Genomic DNA, 23,688 nt, shown 5'->3' with positions numbered 1-23,688 from the left:
TGTCGTCGTTGTAAGGGAAGAGGTCATTATGCGAGAGAATGCAAATCTCAGCGTGTGATGATTGCTATTGAGGATGGTGGGTATGAGTCCGCTAGTGACTATGATGAGGAGACTTTGGCTCTTATTACACGTGAAGAACACGGTGGAGATGATTCTGATCATGAGATGCAATACATGGCTCCTGAAGATGCTGACAGGTATGAATGTTTGGTTGCTCAACGTGTTTTGAGTGTGCAGGTTACACAAGCTGAGCAAACTCAGAGGCATAATTTGTTCCATACAAAGGGAGTTGTGAAGGAACGTTCTATTCGCGTCATCATAGATGGAGGGAGCTGCAACAACTTGGCTAGCATGGAGATGGTGGAGAAGCTATCTCACACCGCAAGACCACATCCACATCATTACTACATCCAATGGTTCAACAACAGCGGCAAGGTTAAGGTAACACGTACTGTTCATGTGCATTTTAGTATCTCTACATATGCTGATTATGTTGATTGTGATGTGGTACCTATGCAAGCATGTTCCTTATTACTTGGTAGACCATGGCAATTTGATAAAAATTCTGTACACCATGGTAGAAACAATCAGTATACTCTTGTTCATAAGGATAAAAATATTACTTTGCTTCCTATGACTCCTGATTCCATTTTGAAAGATGATATTAATAGAGCTAATAAAGCAAAACAGGAGAAAAATAAGAGTGAAAATCAGATTGTGGCAAAAGAATTTGGGCAACGAATGAAGCCTAATAATAAACCATCTAGTGTTGCTTCTGAAATTAAATTGAAAAGTGCATGTTTACTTGCCACCAAATCTGATATTGATGAGCCAGATTTTAGCAAATCTGTTTGCTACGCTTTTGTGTGCAAAGAGGCATTATTTTCTTTCGAGGACGTGCCTTCCTCTTTGTCGATTCTATATCAGGCGTGTCTCGTAGTAGGGGTCATAAGCTAGGCGTCTTGGAGCGATGGTAACATGGACACGGGATTTTACCCAGCTTCGGGCTCTCTCGAAGAGATAATACCCTACATGCTGCTTTTGATTGTTTTCATATGGGTGTAGTACATGGTACATGTATCTACCATGAGATTGTAGTAATGAATATGAGATCATCTATTGACTAGCCTGGCCTCGGTTTATATAACACACCGGAGGCTTAGGGTTTAGGAGAGTCCTCGTCTTGGGCGCCAAGTCTTGTGGAATCTTCCTTGTATGCGGCATGGGCTGTCTGAAGTGGCCCATGATAGGACCGCCATGGGGGTCCTTGGCCCGACCCACCTGGTCGGGAGACGACGTGGTGAGTACCCCCTAGTCCAGGACACCGTCAGTAGCCCCCTGAACCGGTCTTCAAGTTAGGGATGCTCCTCGATTCTTCCGAACTGTTCTTCATCTTCAGTCGTCAGTCTTGAAAACTGGTTTAACAAATCTTCCCATCTTCGATCTTGAGAATTTCCGAAGTGGATCCGAAGAGTTTATACGTCGGGTATCCGAGGAGCCCCTTTAAGTTATCGGCCTTTATCAATGCCTTGTTATTTTTACGCCCACCTCGGGTTTGAAGTGTTTCCCGTGCAGCGGTGTCCCCTCGCGTCTGAGCTCCAATGCTGGACTGCATTCGAGGCATCTTTTGCAGCTAAGCTCCAACGCCAGACTGCTTCCGAGCTCCAACGCTGGAATGTATCTAAGCTCCAACGCCGGACTATATCCGAGGTGTCATAAATTACCTTGGTTCAAAAAAGTTGAAAGAGTTTAGCCGAGCTTAATGCCGGATAGGTCCAGATGGTACCTATTGTTGTCCGAAGACGTGTTTTCCCATAGTTCGGTCAAGCCGAACACTAAGCACTTTGAATTTTCTGCATTGAATAGGCAATGCAGTAGCCCCCGAGTCACTGGTCGGGTGGCAACAACAGATCAGGGGATTGATGTGCCCCTTTAATATTAGTAAATGATAAGCCCGAAGCCCAGTAGCCCTTGAGCCTTAATGTGGGCATGGGTGGCCGAATTAAGGATCGATATCCGAAGTAAAATCACAAATTATGTGTAATGATTCTATGTATCCAAGTACTCTACATCATTAATGCTCGGATCCGCATTGTACAAAACTTTGTTGACCGACCATCGGCTTCAACCTCCTCGGCCAGCAGCCGAGGAGTGTTTGTCGTACTTTATAAAGCCTTTACAAGGGCAAAGTTTTATGACAAACAAGGCAATCCGGCCATATGGTTTTATAAACAAAGGTATGCAGAGAGATATGTTATATCACTTTTTAACGTAAGAAACATATTCCAAAGAAAATAGTCCCGCTATCGGTTCCTTTCTTTGGGTCGTCATGCTAAGCATGATCGTGAAACCTCAGCTCCGATCAATGTGGGAGCAAAATATTGAGGATTTAGTTTGGGGAAAGTTCCCGAACTATGTGGTCTATAGCGAACCTAAATTTTCACTTCCGTCATTACCGACCAATTATATCCTTTAAGATCGCTAGCTTTCAGCTTCACCCAGTCTGGGGTACTAACTCGGATGACTCGGTAGTAACAATCACAGAGGTGCTCCCTTTACCGCCTAGCCGAACAATCGGGAACATAGGGGTAAGCACAGGAGCCAGGCAACCCAGCTTGGCCAAAATCTTAAGTCAAATTGATGCATAGTTATGGCTTTATAACGATGATTACGGAAGGCAGCCCTCGTATATTAAATACAAACGCTGATGATATGTTTATTTTGACTCCGTTGCAACCATTTATCAGTTGAAAGTGGCCCATCGTGGGCTTCCACCCCTTTGTAGATGCTACGCAGGGTATTTCCGCAATAACAAATCAACCCTTAGCCGACGTCTCGGTGCCCGAAGGCGGTTGTGTTAGCGGAAACGAGGCAATCAGATATGCGGGCTTTATAACTTTCACTTAGTCATAGGAGCTTTAAACTGGGGAAGCTAGCCACGAGCCCCCGGTTAGTGTTCGGCGATAGCCGAGGTCAAGCCGTAAACACTTCAGCCAATGTTATGAACAGCCCGTCATTTAACATAGTTATCGGATCGCTGACCAGTTTACGCTTATTGTGACAGTCAGTTTTCGGCTTTCTCCACTGAGGTGCTTAACTATGCGAGCTGGAAACACAATCGCGGTGGTTCTCCCTTTGCACACCTAGCCGAACAAAGCGGAACATAGGAGGCAAGCACAGGAGCCGGGCAACCCAACTATTGACCGAACGAAACCGATGCATATATAGCAATATCCGAGAATGTTTTTGCCAAATCTCTAAAGGTGTCCGGCGTTGCACTGTGAGACTTATGCTGGAAACACAAAAATAGTTTAAAAATGCCATAGGCTTGGAAAACCAAAAAACTTCAGTAAAAACTTTACGTCTGAACTAGATCAAATGTTCGGTGCCAATCCGAAAATTGGTCTTAGAAAAAAAATAGTGCTTCTGTCGTGCTTTAAGATGACACATCCTATCTCAAGATTTCAAGCGGGTCAGCCTACGGCTTCAACCTCCTATCCCGAAGGCGGAGTACTTCTCGTTAGGCCAGTTTAGCAAACTAAACTCTAGCGGCTTTGAGAGAGAAATTAGGCTCCCCGGCTAGTGACCACACACTCGTGTCGAAAAAAGGAGTGATACAAAAAACTTTGCAACGACTAAGAAGAAGAACACTAATTATAAAACGGCTCATACCAATTTAACAGCTCCCAAGTGACTTGGGTAAAAGAATTTTATGTATAATGATTGTATGTACCGAAGTACTTATATCATATCTGTGTTAACCCGTACTTTAAACGCGTCTTAACCGACTGTCGGCTTCTCCCTCTTCAGTCAAGGGCCGAAAAGTGTTATGTACTCCACCTGTCGAGAATATCGATGATGTTTCCGATAACCAGGCAATCAGGCCATAAGGCTGTAACAGACAAAGCGCGCTCAGGGAACTTAAGCTATATTACTGACGAAGTGTAAGAAGCATCTTCGAAGAAAATAGTACCCCCACCGATACCTTTCTTCGGTTGCTCATTGTTACTATGAGACTTGTGCAATAGATTTTTTGTACTCATGAGTTCCATTGTGTGCCGACCATGACTGAAAACAATAAGAGCGCTAGCTTTCGGCTTCACCCAGTCTGAGGTCCGAGCTCGGATGACCCAATCATGACAATCGCAGAGGTGCTCCCTTTACTCCCTAGCCGAACAATCGGGAACGTAGGGGTAAACACAGGAGCAAGGCAACCCAGCTTGCGGAACACTTAAGTCAACATGGTGCATATTGTGGCGTAATACACGAACAAGGAACGAGGCCATACAAGTATAATCATATGCAAGAAAAAAGGCTTCATAAATGAAGCCCCCAAATAAACGGGGTATTTGAAGTTGTGTGTCACAAACAAAGTTTTGACAAGGAACTTTTTCACAAACAACTTTTTGCCAAAAAGTATAATTCTTGGTCGAACCGAACAAAATTTAAAACAAATTGAGCATGAAAGCGACTTAGCTGGTTAGCTAGCTCGGTGTTGATGATGAGGTCTGAACTTATGGTGGGACGAAGACATAGTCCTCCGCCTGGCGAGGTCCCAGCCCCCAAGCCGGCTCCGAAGTGTCCGAGGAAAGAGCTCGGCTTGATGAAGTGGCGACATAGCGCGGTTGACGTGTTGAGGAGCAGCCCCCGGTCCAACCGAGCTAACGAAGCTAGTCGGCTGATGATGCCAGAGTTCCCGGAGTAAGTTTGATGAAGAGATGGCAAAGCCCCCCGTCCAGCCGAGGTGACGTGGTACGTCGATACGCCGAGGTGATAGCACTGCTCAACCCGAAGCATTTACCTCTGCACAAAAAATAGTGCAAACCGGAGACAATAGTAATAGTAATAAATTAAAAAAATCATAGCATAATAAAGAATTTATGCAAAGTGAATAATAAAAGAAATATGGCCCGTGTGCCGAACACTCGATGAGGTAGAGCTCTCTCGGTAATGCCGAAGTCCCCGAGGCAACCGAACATGTCGGTATGGCAATTCGACCAACAAGGTGATCACGCGAGCCGATTTATGCCGATTGGGACGACAATGTTGGCTTGCCGAAGTGACCGCATTACACAATCGAAGTCGATTACCTACACATGTAAAATAGTGCAGTCCAAGCCAACAAAAAATATTCGGCGTAACAATTTTATGCGCTCAACGAATAATTTAGAAAGATAAAACCTGTTTCAAGGTGACGGCCGTAGCAGAACGAGGTGAGAAGAACTGATCCGTATTGGACTAATACCGAGAATCGGATCGCTTTGATCTTTACAGGAGAAGTCACCCAGACGTGCATCAGTAGTACTAGTTGAAATATACTAGTATTGTACAACTAGATTTGGAGGACCGCGCTGCAAAACTAACTCAATTGCATTAGTAGTACTTTTGTCTAGGCATGCTTTGGAAAAAGGTGTATCAGGAAACGAGCAGTAATCTGTGCGCCGAATTTTTAAAAAGAAAAGAAAATGAATCTCCTTGGTTGCCGCTGCTTGAGCCTGATTGCTCTCGCCTCAGCGTGGCGCTAGTTGCATCAGGCGTACGCGTACTGATCGTGCCCTCTCTTGTGAAAGCGACAGCTCGCATGTGCTGTCAATAGCCCCCGTGGGGTTCGGATCTGGCGTATCTCCAACGCCGGACAGCAGCAGCCGCAAAACTCCTTCATCTAGCACAAATCTGTGCACATAAAAGAGTGCAAACTAGTAATAATACTTGAAAAAAAAGAATTGTGCATAATTAATTTATGCAAAGCGAATAATTTGATAAATATAGCCTGAATGCTGAGGTCGGTTTGATGGCATGACGACGCGGCTGCGGACGTTGACGCGTGTTAGAGTTCGGTGAACGACAGTGACAAGGCATTTGTGCTGACGTCATGACGAAGTTCCAGTACGTAAGGCACAATATTTGCCGACCTGTGGATAGGAATATAGGCTCCAAATTACGAACAATTAGCACACTTTGATGAATTAGGTATACTCATATGCTAGAGACATGATCCACCAACAGTATCACGTGGGCATGCGCAAGAGACAAACTACTAGCAGTACTTATAATTAAATAATAAGGAGAAAAGAGGAGGACAGAATCTCTCTGATGCCACCGAGCTTCGTCCTTGTCCACCATGGGGATCGCTCAACAATTCCTGCTCGGTCTCATCGGCCGGACAGCACACCTCAGCTGAATCGCCATTTTTCTTCTCACGTTGACCTAGGCAGCGACTACCTCTCATCTGCCGTACTGCTATGTCCGCCGCCGCCAAAAACTTTCTTGATACCCGATCTGTTCGCAGACAAAATAGCACAACGCGGCAACAACAATGGCAGTACGCACACCGTGGCAGCAACAACCTTGCAGAAAAGATAATTTATATGAAACAAATCATACTGAAAAAATATCACCTGATCGTTGATATAGATTCCCATCGAACCACGACGAACACCTAACAGGCTCTCAATGAAAGCATCAATGTTGGTTCTATATCTAGCGTATCTCGTAGTAGGGGTCCTAAGCTAGGCATCTTGCACTACTAGAAAAAGGCCTACTAATGGCGCACCTAATCTGGCCATTAATGGCGCATCAGTGGTGCGCCATTAGTAGCACACCATTAGTATATTTTACTAATGGCGCACCACTGGTGCGCCATTAGTATCTGGTATACTAATGGCGCACCCCAGATGCGCCATTAGTATATACAACAGTGCGCCATTAGTATGCCTCCCAGGGGGCCATGTATACCCAGGTGCTTTGGCATACTAATGGCGCACTACAGATGGATGCGCCATTAGTAACTTCGGCATACTAATGGCGCATTGTTTAGTGATGCGCCATTAGTATCCTTTGGCATACTAATGGCGCACTATGATGTGATGCGCCATTAGTATGAATATTAGTTTTTTTTTAATTTTCTGTTTTTTGCACAGGTTACAAAATGTATAATTGGACAAAATATAGACAGCACACATCAACAACAGATTCATCGAATACAATAAAAGATTAGTCTCTGAATACAATTCATCATTTTAGTCTCCGAATACAATTCATCATATTAGTCTCCAAATTGAAAAGACCGAACAAAATGTATAAGTATGAATCATTATATTACAAGTCTCGAGACCGCGAGTTTGTCTTCACATTACAAGTCGATGTCGATCATCTAAACTACCATCACATAGAAGAGAGCTGCGGTCATCACGATGAGCATCGTCACGATGAAACTCGTCTTCATCCGGTTCCTCCAACGCTCCCTCCCCTCTCCCGCTAGATAGCGGGCGTATCTAGATTCGGCCTCGACCCTAGTGGCGTACCCTTTGTAACTGTTACCGCTGAATCGGTGAACCTGTCTCCGACACTCCTCCCAGTCGTCGTAGACTCCGGGAACCTTACCCTTGTACACGACATACCACGGCATCGCTATGCAGTAGCCAAACGAAACGTTAGTACCAATTCACAGACAATACATCAGCAATATATAAGTATGCAACAGAACGATCGGAAGAGAAAAGCAAGACATTAATAGCATCGATTACATCTAAGTTGAAGGACTCTCGAAACCAAAGAGACATACTACAAGTTCATTAAAGTTTAATTACAACATGAGCCAATCGATGTTTCAGAACTAGACACAGCATCACTGCTTTCGACTCGACTCAAGGGACCGGAGCGTGGATGAAGCCGCCGTCTATCGTGGGAGTCATGAAACCACGGGCGTTGTCAGCCTGCATTTGTAGGATTGTGTCGATGTCATTGTTGGACGGTTGATTTCTGAGGTAGAACTGCCCCGAGGTACGAAGGACATCTTGATGGATGATTTCCGCAAACTCCGACTGGATGCGAAAGAATTCTTGTCTGATGTCCGCGTCCTGGATTGCCGACACGCTCGCGGCCCAATCTTTGAGTCTACTCGGTAGCAGTAGTTGATGATGGTCCCGTACGATCGCCCGCATGTGATGGATGGCGTAGTAGGCACCCTTCTGACCGCCAGGCGGCTGCTTGACGCAGCAGAACGTCGTGTTGTGGGAGAACACGTGCTTGCCGTACTTACGAATAGGCCTGGTGAAGGTGCCTCCAGATTTGACGTAGCCGGGGAGAACATCATCAAGAACCTTCTTGACATTTGTGTAGTCTACGTTCGACTGACGGTCCGGGTCGAAATACGTGGCCATGGAATATTTGGGGCTTAGGAGGATGAGCGTGCAATGTGTGTCACTGCAGAAAACACGGAATGTTAAAAGAAAAACGATCGAAATCTAAGAATTCATATGTTACGGGGCGGTTGAGGGGAGGACTTACTCGGGAAAGTAAGGCATGAGGAAGTTGTCCTTATCTTGGTTTGCCAGAATGACGCCTTCGAGGTAAGAACTCGCGACTTGCCGGTCCCCAGCGCTGCCCAAGATCTTGGCACGCATGTAGAAGGGGTCGACTATCACGATGTCCGGGGTCTTGTCGCGAATGATCCGCATCTCCATACTCAGCGAAAATAGCCGAACGAAGGTGTAGTGCAGCGGATGAAGGTTCAACATAGCGTGGATGTCATCAAACCGCAGGACGATCGTACCCCCGATGGAGTTATCCACAAAGCCCTTGCCCTCTGGCACCTTGGCCGCGAAAACCGGGTATGCCACATCCTTCTCTCGGAGACGCCGCTTCTCCAAAGAAAGCACACTGTCATGCAGACTCCGCATAGCACCGGTTGCAGCATCGAGCATATTTCTCGGTAGCATCGGCCTACCCGCCACATGCACCCTCCTCGAGATATCCGCAGTTGAAGGTGGCCCGTCCTGAGCACGGATCGTACTCGGTGCCGGCTGGCCCGCACCCTTGTTAGTCTTTCTTTTGCGTGCCTTCTTCTTGATCTCCTGTAATGGGACCGAGTTCTGCTCACAGACCGCCTTCTTGAGTGTGTTGGGGCTGATCATATTTGGCACCTCGCCTATCTGAGGCTCGGTGAAGTCGGCAGCTGGAGGCGTCTCCTGAGAGCTGAACTGCAGACGACGCCTGTTGCAACTTGGCTTCTCCGCGGTACCAGCTAGATCGCACACGTCTTTTGTTGGGTTGGGTTCTTGAGAAGGAGGCCCCATGAAGTCGCCACCATCCCCATGATCGGCAAAGTACTGATCGACGTTGGCAAATGTATCGTCGTCGTCGTCGTCGTTCTGATCCTGTGCCATATGCATGTTTGGATCCAGTGGCATAGGGATGTCCGGCACCATTGCGGCGGTCTTGCCATGGGGCCGACTTGGCGCCGGCACGACTGGTGGTGTTGTCTTTGGGGTGGTGTCCCCCGCCCCCAAACGAATCTGGCTCTTCGGCCAAAGCAGGGGCCAGCTCAGGCAGGCGCTGAGGTTCATCACGTCATCATCGTCGGCCCCCATTGGTCGAATCGGAGGTAACACCTCGTCGCAGCCTGGCAGCACCCGAACCAGTTGAACCCTAAACAAGTTGGGTGGCATCTGGGTACCGTGGAACAAGGGGTTGCCCGGTTGAACGATTTTGCCCTTGGCGACATCGACCAACTCGTTGTTCACGAAGTGCAGGAGAGTGCACGGAACGTCGGCGGCGCCCTGCGAAAACATGTAGGGCGTTAGGGATGCCCAGTCAAAGGCAAGGAGATGAAGTCCTCGGCCGAGAGAGGCTTAATTAGTTACCGTGATGATGGCGTCGAGCTCGGCTAATGTCGAGGCACCGCCAACGGCGGGCGTGCAGTTGACGGAGGGGCCGCTTGCTGCAGAGGTGCCGGCCGGCGTACACCCGGGTGCATTAAGCTCCCGTGCCGGCGTCGGAGACACCAATGCCGGCTCCGCCGGAGACACCAATGGCCCCGCCATCGCGTTCTGCGAGTTGCTGGCCGTGAAGCTAGGAATCGGGGGCGGCCCCTGTTGGCCGCCCGCAATCCACGCACTAATCCCCTGGATCAAGGTAGGCACAATGGCGGTGATCGTCGCTCCGAGTTGTTGTTGCACTTGCTCTTGGACAATCTCCGGAATCCGCGCCACCTGTGCCCTGAGTTCTTGAACCTCGCGCGCCTGGCTTTCCGAGCTGGTCTTTTTCTCCTTTCGCCCAGCAGTGTCATAGTATGACGACCATTTTGTCGACAAGCCTTTGCCGGCCACACGACCAGCTGACGTCGGCTTACTGAGCTTATCCTTGTTCTTCATTACATTCAACGCCCTATTTAGAGTGGTGTCCCAAGGGTTGCTCTTAGTCGACCCCGCGCTACTGCTTTCAGTCGCCTGCGGAAGGAATGTGAACCATTTAGAAATTTGGCTTCATTAATTAGAATGCAACCATATGGAGCTAATTACGAGGGGGTGTATTCCTTACCAAAACAAGCTCAAGCGCCCTGGTCTTCGGATCCGTGGTAAGCTCCTTTGTTTTCGGGTCCTTCTTGTACCGGGCCCTGACAAAGTTCCTGGTCTGCTTGTCACCGTATTTATCGAAGAGGGGCGGTAGGCCTTGCTCGGCACGGTCCGCCTCCTCCTTGTCCCATATAGGCTCCGCCACTCTGTAACCGCCGGGACCGAGTGTGTGTTCCCCTAAGTTCAGCTCCCGCATTTCTTTCCCCCACTTACTTGATTCGGAGTTTGCGGTGCTCGAGCAATTGATCTTGAAGTCATTGTAGTCATCTTCGGTGATCGAAGGATTTTTCTCCTTGATCTTCTCATAACTCTCACCTTTCTCGACCATTCTTTCACATTGCTTTTCCAAGTAGACAGGGCCTTGCTCATCTTCGTGAGGGCAGCATTGTTCACTTTATTCCCTTTGAGGCTTGTGTTTTCAAATTCAGCGGGGAACTTGTATCGTTCGTGCAGCTTCGTGAAGAGGAGGTTGCGCAAATTCCCTCGGTCAGGATGCCTCAGGTTCTCGGTGTTGATCGAGACGGTGCTCCGGAGAATGCACCCGAGCTGAAGCGAGTACCCCTTGACTATTCGTTCGGGCGCCGTTGGATTCCCGTCGGAGTCCACTTCAGTAACTTCCTCCTTGAGGGTGCGGAGCACGGTCGGGCGCCGGTCCTTCCGTTGCCTCTTCGGTTGGCTGCCATCTGTGCGTGCCGCCATCATCAGTGGTGGCATCCTCGGCGGCACCATCAGTGGTGGCATCAGTGGGGTCATCCTCGGCGGTACCATCAGTGGTCTTAGGATCGGTGGGGAAGGCGGCGTCCTCATACAAGTGAGGTTGTTCCTCCATCTCCTGGGACAGCATCCAGAATGGCTTGACGCTCGAACCCCCGGCCTCATCGTTGTTGGCCATGTTTCTCTCTAAATAGGAACAAAGTTTGGTCAAAAAGTTGGTTATTGTCAAGGAACAAGATCATGGTCTCATCATTTAGGGTTTGTCGACACCGAGGCATCCTAAAAGCTAAGCTTTTATCATTGAGGGTGACCCCATCCAGCGAGCCTGCCGAGGTGCCTGTTGACGGGCAGACCAACGGGGTTCTCGATGCCTAGATAATTCGTGCAGTAGGAGATGCACTCTTCGGTCAGAAAGCCCCTGGCTATGCTTCCCTCTGGACGTGACATGTTGCGAACGTATCCTTTGATGACACCATTCATCCTTTCGAACGGCATCATGCTGTGCAGGAACGTCGGCCCGAGTTGGATGATATCGTCCACGATATGGACCAGCAGATGCACCATAACGTCGAAGAATGCGGGCGGGAAGTACATCTCAAGCTCGCATAGTATCACCACGATCTCTTCCTGTAGCCTTCTGAGTTGCCTCACGCCAACAGACTTCCGAGAGATGACGTCGAAAAAGTTGCATAGGCCAAATAGCGTTTCATGGACGTGCGCGTCCATGATCCCACGGATTGCAACTGGAAGTATCTGCGTCATCAGCACGTGACAGTCGTGAGACTTCATCCCGCTGAACTTCAGCTTCGCTAGGTCTAGGTATCTGCTTATCTTCCCCGCGTAACCGTAAGGAAGTTTTACTCCTACGAGGCAGGTGAAAAACTGCTCGATCTCCTCCTGACTTAGAGTGAAGCACGCGGGAGGGTAGTCATTTCCGGTCTTCTTGGCCTTTTTGCCTTTGCGACGACTTTCCGTGTCCTGCTTCGCCTCATCATCATCATCATCATCATCATCATCATCATCATCATCATCATCATCATCATCATATATAGCGTGAAGCTCCTGCCTGATGCCCATTGATTTCAAGTCTGCCCTTGCTTTCGGCCCATCTTTGGTCCTCTCTGGCATGTTGAGCAGGGTACCAAGCAGACTCTCGCACACGTTCTTCGTGATATGCATGACATCAAGGCTGTGAGGCACATGGTGGATCTTCCAGTACGGCAAGTCCCAGAAAACAGACCTCGTTTTCCATACCTTCAGCAGCGGCTCTGGCGCCTTTCGCTTCTTTCCCGGCTCTGGCGCCTTTTGCTTCTTTCCCGGCAGTGGGCAGTCTTTCCAATTTTTCAACAGCTCGTCTATTTCCTCGCCGCTCCTCGTACGCGGGCGTCTTCGGGGTTCGGTTTCACCATCGAACAGATCCTTGCGTTTCCTCCACGGGTCATCGTCGCGAAGCCACCTTCGATGTCCCATGAACACGGTTTTCGAAGACCCGGGATCTCTATCTAGCTGGCGATACGTTGTGTCATCCATGCACCTGACGCATCCAGAAAATCCGTGGACCACCTGCCCCGCGAGATATCCGAAACCGAGATAGTCGTGCACCGTCGTGAGCAGTGCGACTCTCATAGGGAAATATTCTTTCTCTGCGGCGTCCCACGTATTGGCTGGCGTTTTCCACAGCGTGTCAAGCTCCTCTTTCAGCAGCCCCAGATACAGATTGATGTCGTTCCCTGGTTGTTTCGGTCCTTCAATTAGCATACTCATGTGAATGTACTTCCTCTTCATGCACAACCAGGGGGGAAGGTTGTACATCCACACAAACACAGGCCAGGTGCTATGTGTGCTTCTCTGGCTGCCAAACGGATTGACTCCATCGGTGCTCGCGCCCAGCACGATGTTCCTTGGATCGTTCCCAAATTCTAGGTCTTCGAAGTTCAACGCTTGCCACTGGCTCGCATCCTTAGGGTGACTCAGCATCTTGTCTTTTTTATCTATCTCCGGATCATTTGCGTCATCTTCTCGCTTCTTCTCCTCCCTATCCGCGTGCCAACGCAGGAGCTTTGCTACCTTAGGGTCCGCGAAATACCGCTGCAGACGAGGAGTGATCGGAAAGTACCACACCACTTTTCGAGGAGCTTTCTTCCTCTTCTTGTATCGAGTGACGCCGCACACCGGACATATGGTAGACTCCGCGTGCTCGTCCCGATAAATGATGCAATTGTTCATGCACACATGGTATTTCACGTGCGGTAAATCCAGAGGACACACGATTTTCTTCGCCTCCTCGAAACTGGTCGGGCACTTGTTCCCCTTGGGAAGACGTTCGTGCCAGAATGACATGTTCTCGTCGAAGCATGCGTCGGTCATTTTGTGCTTTACCTTCATCTCCAGAGCCATGAGCGTTACTTTCAGGCGGGTATCCTCGGGCCTGCATCCTTCATACAATGGAGTAATCGCGTCTATCTCCAGTTGATCCAGCTTGGCTTTCTCTCGGGCGGCAGCTCTTGCGTTATCCGTCTGCTTGAGAAGCAGCTCTTGAATATGAGGGTCCTGCACCCAGCCCATCGATGGTCCAGCGTCGTCTGCTCCGCCGGCATCATCATCTTCATGATCATGCCCGTCGTCTGCTCCGGCATCTTCCTCATCATCATGTCCTGCATCTTCTACATGATGACTGTGTACATCATCACCGTCGTGATCATCTCCTGGGGATTCTTCGTCTTCTCGCCCGCCCGAGCCGCGGTGGTTGTCTTGCTGCCCTTCCTCATTTCTTGCCCGCCCCCCATGGACGACTTCGTAGTCATCTTCATCACCTTGCCACCGATAGCCATCCATGAAACCACACAAGAGCAGGTGGTCCCGCACCTGCCAGGATTCCGGGTCCGCAATAAGGCTGTTCAGCTTGCATCTTCGACACGGACATCTTATCTCCGTCTCGTTCTTTTCAAGCATCTCGGCCTTCGCGGACCTCAAAAACCTATTCACGATGCCTTCGGTCATCATGCGGACCATGGTCGCCTGCGGGGTAGAGCAAAACGATATTTTAGAACCAAGAAAAAATTTGGCATGACTTTCCCTAAAAATAGGACCAAAAAGAATGCTTAATGCCAAAATTCTCGCCGAAACGGAAATGAATCAACATTCCGGCAAAATATTGGCAACTATCGCATTTCAAATACCGGTACACCTCCAAACACAAACACATATGCAACACCACAAACATATGCAACACCACGAACATACATAGATCTAGCTAGGCCATAAAAAGTGCATGTGCACATTGTTGTAGGGAGAACAACATAAATATAGCTTCCCCCCTTACTTACCTATCAAAACAAGGTAATTTAACCACTTAAATTGAATGAATCTATGGTGGAAATGAGGTGAAAAAGAGGAGGCACCCGAGACAAGGAGGAGGTGGAGAGAATGAAGTGGGGAGAAAGTGAGTGTGGGTAGGAGAGGCTGTCCAAAATATCTTGTTGCTGCCCACTTACTAATGGCGCACCAACTCTAAATGCGCCATTAGTAATCCAGGTTACTAATGGCGCACCTGCTGGTGGTGCGCCATTAGTATGTTTGGACAGGCGCACTAGTTAAATTTTTTTTTTGATACTAATGGCGCACCCTGGGCCAGGTGCGCCATTACTAGTTGCAACCACTAATGGCGCACTGTGTCTGGATGCGCCATTAGTATGTTTGGACAGGCGCACTAGTTAAATTTTTTTTTGATACTAATGGCGCACCCTGGGCAAGGTGCGCCATTAGTATGTTTGGACAGGCGCACTAGTTAAATTTTTTTTGATACTAATGGCGCACCCTGGGCCAGGTGCGCCATTAGTAGTTTCAACTAATAATGGCGCACTGCGTCTAGATGCGCCATTAGTATGTTTGGACAGGCGCACTAGTTAAATTTTTTTAAGGATACTAATGGCGCACCCTGGGCCAGGTGCGCCATTAGTAGTTTCAACTCTAATGGCGTATCAGAAGGTGGTGCGCCATTAGTATATACTAATGGCGCACCACTTGTCTGGTGCGCCATTAGTGTCAATCCCATCTATAGCCCTTTTTCTAGTAGTGTTGGAGCGATGGTAACATGGACACGGGATTTTACCCAGCTTCGGGCTCTCTCGAAGAGATAATACCCTACATGCTGCTTTTGATTGTTTTCATATGGGTGTAGTACAGGGTACATGTATCTACCACGAGATTGTAGTAATGAATATGAGATCATCTATTGACTAGCCTGGCCTCGGTTTATATAACACACCGGAGGCCTAGGGTTTAGGAGAGTCCTCGTCTTGGGCGCCAAGTCTTGTGGAATCTTCCTTGTATGCGGCATGGGCTGTCCGAAGTGGCCCATGATAGGACCGCCATGGGGGTCCTCGGCCCGACCCACCTGGTCGGGAGACGACATGGTGAGTACCCCCTAGTCCAGGACACCGTCACTCTTTGCCCCCTGCTGTCACTAACATTTTGCAGGAGTTCACTGACGTCTGCCCACAAGACATGCCACCGGGATTACCACCTATTCGAGGGATTGAGCATCAGATTGACTTAATTCCCGGTGCATCGCTACCCAACCGTGCACCATACGGTACCAATTCAGAGGAGACGAAGTAGATTATGCTCAAGTACACGAGCTGCTCGACAAAGGTTATATACGCGAATCTCTTAGTCCTTGTGCTGTTCCTATTATACTAGTGCCTAAAAAGGATGGTACGTCGCGTATGTGTGTTGATTGTAGAGGCATTAATAATATTACTATTCGTTATCGTCATCCTATTCCTAGGCTAGATGATATGCTTGATGAATTGAGTGGCTCTACAATATTCTCCAAAGTTGATTTGCATAGTGGATACCATCAAATTCGTATGAAATTGGGAGATGAATGGAAAACAACATTTAAAACTAAGTTTGGTTTATATGAGTGGTTAGTCGTGCCTTTTGGGTTAACTAATGCACCTAGTACTTTCATGAGACTAATGAACGAAGTTTTACGTGCTTTCATTGGACGATTGTGGTAGTCTATTTTGATGATATACTGATTTATAGCAGATCTTTGGAGGAACATTTGGAATATTTACGTGCTGTTTTTATTGCTCTACGTGATGCACGTTTGTTTGGTAACCTTGGGAAGTGCACCTTTTGCACCGACCGAGTATCTTTTCTTGGCTATGTTGTTACTCCACAGGGAATTGAAGTTGATAAAGCCAATATTGAAGCTATTGAGAGTAGGCCGCAGCCCAAAATGGTCACACAAGTGATGAGTTTTCTTGGCCTCGCTGGATTCTATAGGCGTTTTGTGAGAGATTTCAGCACCATTGCTGCACCTCTCAATGAGCTTACAAAGAAGGATGTGCCTTTTGTTTGGGGGTACCACACAAGAAGAAGCCTTCACGGTATTGAAAGATAAGTTGACACATGCTCCTTTACTCCAACTTCCTGAATTTAATAAGACTTTTGAGCTTGAAGGTGATGCTAGTGGAATTGGCTTAGGAGGTGTGTTATTACAAGATGGCAAACCTGTTGCATACTTTTCTGAAAAATTGAGTGGGCCTAGTCTGAATTATTCTACTTATGATAAAGAATTATATGCTCTTGTTCGGACTTTAGGGACATGGCAACATTATTTATGGCCCAAAGAATTTGTTATACATTCTGATCATGAATCTTTGAAACATATTAAAAGTCAAGCTAAACTAAATCGTAGACATGCTAAATGGGTAGAATTCATTGAGACTTTCCCTTATGTCATTAAACACAAGAAGGGTAAACAAAATGTTATTGCTGATGCCTTGTCTCGTCGCTATACTATGCTTTCACAACTTGACTTCAAAATATTTGGTTTGGAGACCATCAAAGATCAATATGTGCATGATGCTGATTTTAAAGATGTAATGCAGAATTGTAAAGAAGGAAGAACATGGAACAAGTTCGTTATTAATGATGGCTTTGTGTTCCGTACTAACAAGCTATGCATTCCAGCTAGCTCTGTTCGTCTTTTGTTGTTGCAGGAGGCGCATGGAGGAGGATTAATGGGACACTTTGGCGTGAAGAAGATGGAGGATGTACTTGCTACACATTTCTTTTAACCAAAGATGAGACGGGATGTTGAGCGTTTTGTTGCTCGCTGCACTACATGTCAAAAAGCTAAGTCACGACTCAATCCTCATGGTTTATATATGCCTTTGCCTGTACCTAGTGTTCCTTGGGAGGATATATCTATGGACTTTGTTTTAGGTTTACCTCGAACAAAGAAGGGGAGGGATAGCATATTTGTTGTCATGGATAGATTCTCGAAAATGGCACACTTTATACCATGTCATAAAAGCGATGATGCTGTTAATGTTGCTGATTTGTTCTTTCGTGAAATTATTCGCTTGCATGGTGTGCCAAATACTATTGTTTCAGATCGTGATACTAAATTTCTTAGCCACTTTTGGAGATGTTTATGGGCTAAGTTGGGGACTAAACTGCTTTTCCATACTACTTGTCACCCCCAAACTGATGGTCAAACTGAAGTAGACAATGTTCAAGAAAATGTGGGAAGAATGCTTGCCTCATATTGAATTTGCTTATAATCGTTCATTGCATTCTACTACTAAGATGTGCCCTTTTGAAATTGTGTATGGTTTCCTACCTCGTGCACCCATTGATTTGTTGCCTCTTCCATCTTCGGAGAAGGTTAATTTTGATGCTAAACAACGTGCTGAATTGATCTTAAAAATGCATGAGTTAACTAAGGAAAACATTGAGCGTATGAATGCTAAATATAAACTTGCTGGAGATAAGGGTAGAAAACGTATTGTCTTTGCACTTGGAGATCTTATTTGGTTACATTTGCGTAAGGATAGATTTCCTGATTTGCGCAAATCAAAGCTAATGCCACGTGTTGATGGTCCATTTAAGGTGTTAGAGAAAATAAATGATAATGCATATAAACTTGAGCTGCCTGCAGATTTTGGGGTTAGTCCCACTTTTAACGTTGCAGATTTGAAGCCCTATTTGGGTGAGGAAGATGAGCTACCGTCGAGGATGACTTCATTTCAAGAAGGGGAGGATGATGAGGACATCAATACCATTGTTACACCCACAACCCCTACTGCTACATATACTGGACCAATTATTAGAGCCCGCGCACGCCAATTAAATTTTCAGGTAGTTTCGTTTCTTGGTAATGATTCTAATGTTCATGAGAATATGATGCTGCCTAAATTGGATACATTTGTTTTGCTTACAAATGAAGGGCCTGGCATGGATAAGAGGGATGAACACTGGAGCAAGACCTTAGCATGGATAGGATGGCATGCGCAAGGGGAACAAGAATGGAGTTACAAGTGATGATTCCAGGACTTTGAAGCCACCATAATGAGTGCATGAAGTCTTGGACGAAATATACAAGATGCCACTTCATAAATTTCGTCCAAAGGCTATTCTAGGTGCTGCGTCACCTTATTATTGGGCCAGGCCCATGTAATTTCGAAATGCATAAGTATAGGCTGTTTCTAGAGTCCGTATGTGTGGGGAAACAGGAGATAGGGTTGGTTTCGGACCCCTTCCCCAAGGGCCACGAAATTCCCCCCTCTTCCTCCATATATACAGCCCTTAGGGCACCGTTTAGACTTTGGGTTTTGTTTAGATTAAAAGTTCGCCATAGCTGCAACTTCGCGTACTTCGTTTGTGTTCAACGACCAGAAAAAGGCGTCACAGAACCCCACCTTGATCAATAAAGCTTTCCTCTTATATTTGCAATATCCAGATTGCAATCTTAGTTTCTTGCTTGTTCTTCGTTTGCCTGCAGGAAACAGACCTTCGTGGTCATGTTGATCATGCTCCGGCTTGGTCAATAACCTCTCGGAGTTGGTTTAGCGATTGCTAAGGCGCAACGTCCTCGCACGTTCGTAGTCGGATCGTCAAAGTCGACTTCCTCCAAAACGATAGCCACCATCTCATCGAAAGATGGGACACCTTTGCCTCTATCAAGTCCCTTTGCAGTAGAAGCACTTAGTCTCAGGCTTAGGTTGTCGTTCTTCTTGAAAGGGGAACTTGTACTCAGTCTCAATCCGCGCATTTTCTTGAAATATTAACTTCAATTCCTGGAACATCTCATATGCTCCATGATGTTCAAAACGTTGTTGAAGTACCGGTTCTAAGCCGTAAAGCATGGCACCCTGAACTATCGAGTAGTCATCAGCTTTGCTCTGCTAGACATTCATAACATCTGGCGTTGCTCCTGCAGCGGGTTTGGCACCTAGCGGTGCTTCCAGGACGTAATTCTTCTGTGCAGCAATGAGGATAATCCTCAAGTTACGGACCCAGTCTGTGTAGTTGCTACCATCATCTTTCAACTTAGCTTTCTCTAGGAACGCATTAAAATTCAACGGAACAACAACACGGGCCATCTATCTACAACAACATAGACATGCAAAATACTATCAGGTACTAAGTTCATGATAAATGAAAGTTCAATTAATCAAATTAGTTCAGAACTCCCACTTAGATAGACATCCCTCTAATCATCTAAGTGATCACGTGATCCAATCAACTAAACCATGTCCGATCATCACGTGAGCTGGAGTAGTTTTCAATGGTGAACATCACTATGTTGATCATATCTACTATATGATTCACGCTCAACCTTTCGGTCTCAGTGTTTCGAGGCCATATCTGCATATGCTAGGCTCGTCAAGTTTAACCCGAGTATTCTGCGTGTGCAAAACTGGCTTGCACCCGTTGTATGTGAACGTAGAGCTTATCACACCCGATCATCACGTGGTGTCACGGCACAACGAACTTTCGCAACGGTGCATACTCAGGGAGAACACTTGTACCTTAAAATTTAGTGAGAGATCATCTTATAATGCTACCGCCGAACTAAGCAAAATAATATGCATAAAGGATAAACATCACATGCAATCAATATAAGTGATATGATATGGCCATCATCATCTTGTGCCTTTGATCTCCATCTCCAAAGCACCGTCATGATCACCATTGTCACCGGCGCGACACCTTGATCTCCATCGTAGCATCATTGTCGTCTCGCCAACTATTGCTTCTACGACTATCGCTACCGCTTAGTGATAAAGTAAAGCAATTACATGGCGATTGCATTTCATACAATAAAGTGACAACCATATGGCTCCTGCCAGTTGCCGATAACTTTGTTACAAAACATGATCATCTCATACAATAAAATTTAGCATCATCTCTTGACCATATCACATCACAACATGCCCTGCAAAAACAAGTTAGACGTCCTCTACTTTGTTGTTGCAAGTGTTACGTGGCTGCTACGGGCTGAGCAAGAACCGTTCTTACCTACGCATCAAAACCACAACGATTTTTCGTCAAGTATGTGTTGTTTTAACCTTCAACAAGGACCGGGCGTAGCCACACTCGATTCAACTAAAGTTGGAGAAACTGACACCCGCCAGCCACCTGTGTGCGAAGCATGTCGGTAGAACCAGTCTCGCGTAAGCATACGCGTAATGTCGGTCCGGGCCGCTTCATCCAACAATACCGCCGAATCAAAGTATGACATGCTGGTAAGCAGTATGACCATTATTGCCCACAACTCATTTGTGTTCTACTCGTGCATATAACATCTACGCAAAACCTGGCTCGGATGCCACTGCTGGGGAACGTAGTAGTTTCAAAAATTTCCTACACACACGCAAGATCATGTTGATGCATAGCAACGAGAGGGGAGAGTGTAGTCCACGTACCCTCGTAGACCATAAGCGGAAGCGTTATGACAACGCGGTTGATGTAGTCGTACGTCTTCACGATCCGACCGATTCTAGCACCGAAAGAACGGCAGCTCCGCGATCTGCACACGTTCGGCTCGGTGACGTCCGATGAACTCTTGATCCAGTTGAGTGTTGAGGGAGAGCTTCGTCAGCATGACGGCGTGATGACGGTGATGATGAAGCTACCGGCGCAAGGCTTCGCCTAAGCATTGCAACGATATGACCGAGGTGGATTATGGTGGAGGGGGGCACCGCAAACGGCTAAGACAATGTCGGTTGTGTGTTCTAGGGTGCCCCTGCCCCCGTATATAAAGGAGCAAGGGGGGAGGCGTGCCGGCCCTAGGGCGCGCCAAGGAGTGGAGGAGTCCTCCTCCTAGTAGGAGTAGGACTCCCCTTTTCCTAGTCCAACTAGGAGGGGGAAGGGGGAAGGAAGGATAGGGAGAGAGGGAGGGAAAGAGGGGGTGTCGGTGTCAAAACCGGCGGATCTCGGGTATGGGGTCCCGAACTGTGCGTCTAAGGTTGATGGTTACAGGAGACAGGGGACATGATGTTTACCCAGGTTTGGGCCCTCTCTATGGAGGTAATAACTTCCTGCTTGATTGATCTTGATGAATACAAGTATCACAAGAGTTGATCTACCACGAGATCGTAATGGCTAAAACCCTAGAAGTCTAGCCTGTATGATTATGATGATTATGATTGCCTCTACGGACTAAGCTCTCCGGTTTATATAGACACCGGAGGGGACTTGGGTTGTACAAAGTCGGTTACAGAGAAAGGAATCTTCATATCAGGTCGCCAAGCTTTCCTTCCACGCCAAGGAGAGTCCCATCCGGACACGGGAGAGAGTCTTCGGTCTTGTATCTTCATAGCCCATTAGTCCGGCCCACGTACCATAGTCCGGACGCTCGAGGACCCCTTAATCTAGGACTCCCTCAGTAGCCCCTGAACCAGGCTTCAATGACGAGGTGTCCGGCACGCAGATTGTCTTCGGCATTGCAAGGCGGGTTCCTTCTCCGAATACTCCAACACAGTCCTCGAACACAACGAACGTGTCCAGCTTTGCAAAACAAGTACCACACACCACCGCAGAGAGTATAATATTTCACGAGTCCAATCTGCCGACAACTTTTTGTAGCGTGATATCACATCCCTACCCGGTTATTATTTCGAACCGTTTTTCGGCCTGCCGCTTCACATTTCAAGATGCGGTTTCTGTTGGCATGTCTTGTCGTAGCAGAGATCGTGTCCCCTCATTACGGGATTCTCATCAATATGGGCGTGGGTAATCCAATCATGCCGTCTGCACAGCCCTTGGGAACAGGCGAGTTTTAAGGCGAGTGGGGAGGCGCTTGATATTCACTGCCTTTATATGGAGATAAGGATTCCTTTCTTTCACCCACGCCTTCTCTCTCTCTGCCCTCCCATTCTCGAGCTCCAGCGCCCAAGTCCTCATCCTTTCCACCTCAAGATAGCACTCGACCATGTCCGGATCTGGGGCGCAAGGCAAGTGGATGGCCTCCTCCGTCAAGGAGAAGGACATCACCAAGCTTCGGGAGGCCGGGTACCTGGCCAAAGAAATCGCCCACCGGCTTCCGGCCAAGGGGCAGATCGTCCCTACCCCGAAGCCCAATGAGAGGGTGGTGTTCATCCCCCACTTCGTCCGCAGGCTAGGATTTCCTCTCCACCCTTGCGTCCGCGGACTCATGTTCTATTACGGGCTAGATTTCCATGATCTAGCCCCAAACTCCTTCCTCAACATCTCCACATTTATTGTCGTGTGCGAGGCCTTCCTCCGCATTCCACCCCACTTCGGACTGTGGCTTAAGATCTTCAACGTGATGCCGAAGGTGGTGGATGGCCAACACGCAGAGTGCGGAGGTGCCACGGTGAGCAAGATGCCCAACGTCACATGGCCCAAAGGTACCTTTGTGGAGACCGTCAAAGGGTGGCAGCAACTGTGGTTCTATGTCACAGAGCTCCGCGACGCCACCTGGGCCGCGGCTCCCGAATTCAAGTCCGGAGCCCCAATGCGGCTCACCTCCTGGCTGGAGAAGGGCCTGAATTGGTCTTCGTCGGACGAGCTGACAACGCTACAAACGCGCATCCAGAGCATGGTGGACAAGAACATCAAGCTTGTCAATGTGATCCAGGTGATGCTAGTTCGCCGGATCCTTCCATGCCAGAGCCGGACTTGCCATTTATGGGAGTTCAATCCGGCCGAGCACCAGACCTTGCAACGGTTCTTCGGAACTACGCGCGAAGATATCTGGAAGGTGCTCTTTAAGGGTAACGAGACGCGGCCGGAAACGACCGAGGACCGTGGGCACGCCCTAGCCCATCCCACCAGTGCGGTAAGTCTTTCGTGTTTCAAGGTGTATCCTTTACTTGCTTTATTCAGGGAAGATACATAAACCTCACTATTTATTTTTTCAGGGCTGGACAAAGAAGGCGGAGTGGATTCGGTGTCCGGCTCCGCTGCCCGAGGAACCAGCCATCCTGCTTCTGACGAAGATGCTGGTCCCGGCGCCTTACCAGGCGCCGGAGAAGAAGGCAAAGAAGAAGGCCAAGGGGGCCAGAAGTGGCTTCCGCCGCAAGGGCGCTTCGGACGTGATGTCCGAAGACACCGAGACTCACTCCTCCGCTGCCGAAGACGACGAGGAGGAGGAGGAAGAAAGAAACTCCCCCCCTAAGGGGGGAAGGAAGAAGAGGGCGGCCTCCACAAATCTGGAGGCAGAGGCATCCAAGAAAGGGAAGCTCCCCCGCACGGATAACTCCGCGTGGGACGTCGATAGCAGCCCAGAGCTGCGCCCCCGAGATAAGCCTCGGGCCGAATCGTGAGTACTCACAGACCCTGACACATTCAT

Source organism: Aegilops tauschii, chromosome 1 (assembly GCF_002575655.3).
Source record: "Aegilops tauschii subsp. strangulata cultivar AL8/78 chromosome 1, Aet v6.0, whole genome shotgun sequence".
Taxonomy (NCBI): Eukaryota; Viridiplantae; Streptophyta; class Magnoliopsida; order Poales; family Poaceae; genus Aegilops; species Aegilops tauschii.
This window is presented reverse-complemented; position numbering follows the sequence as displayed.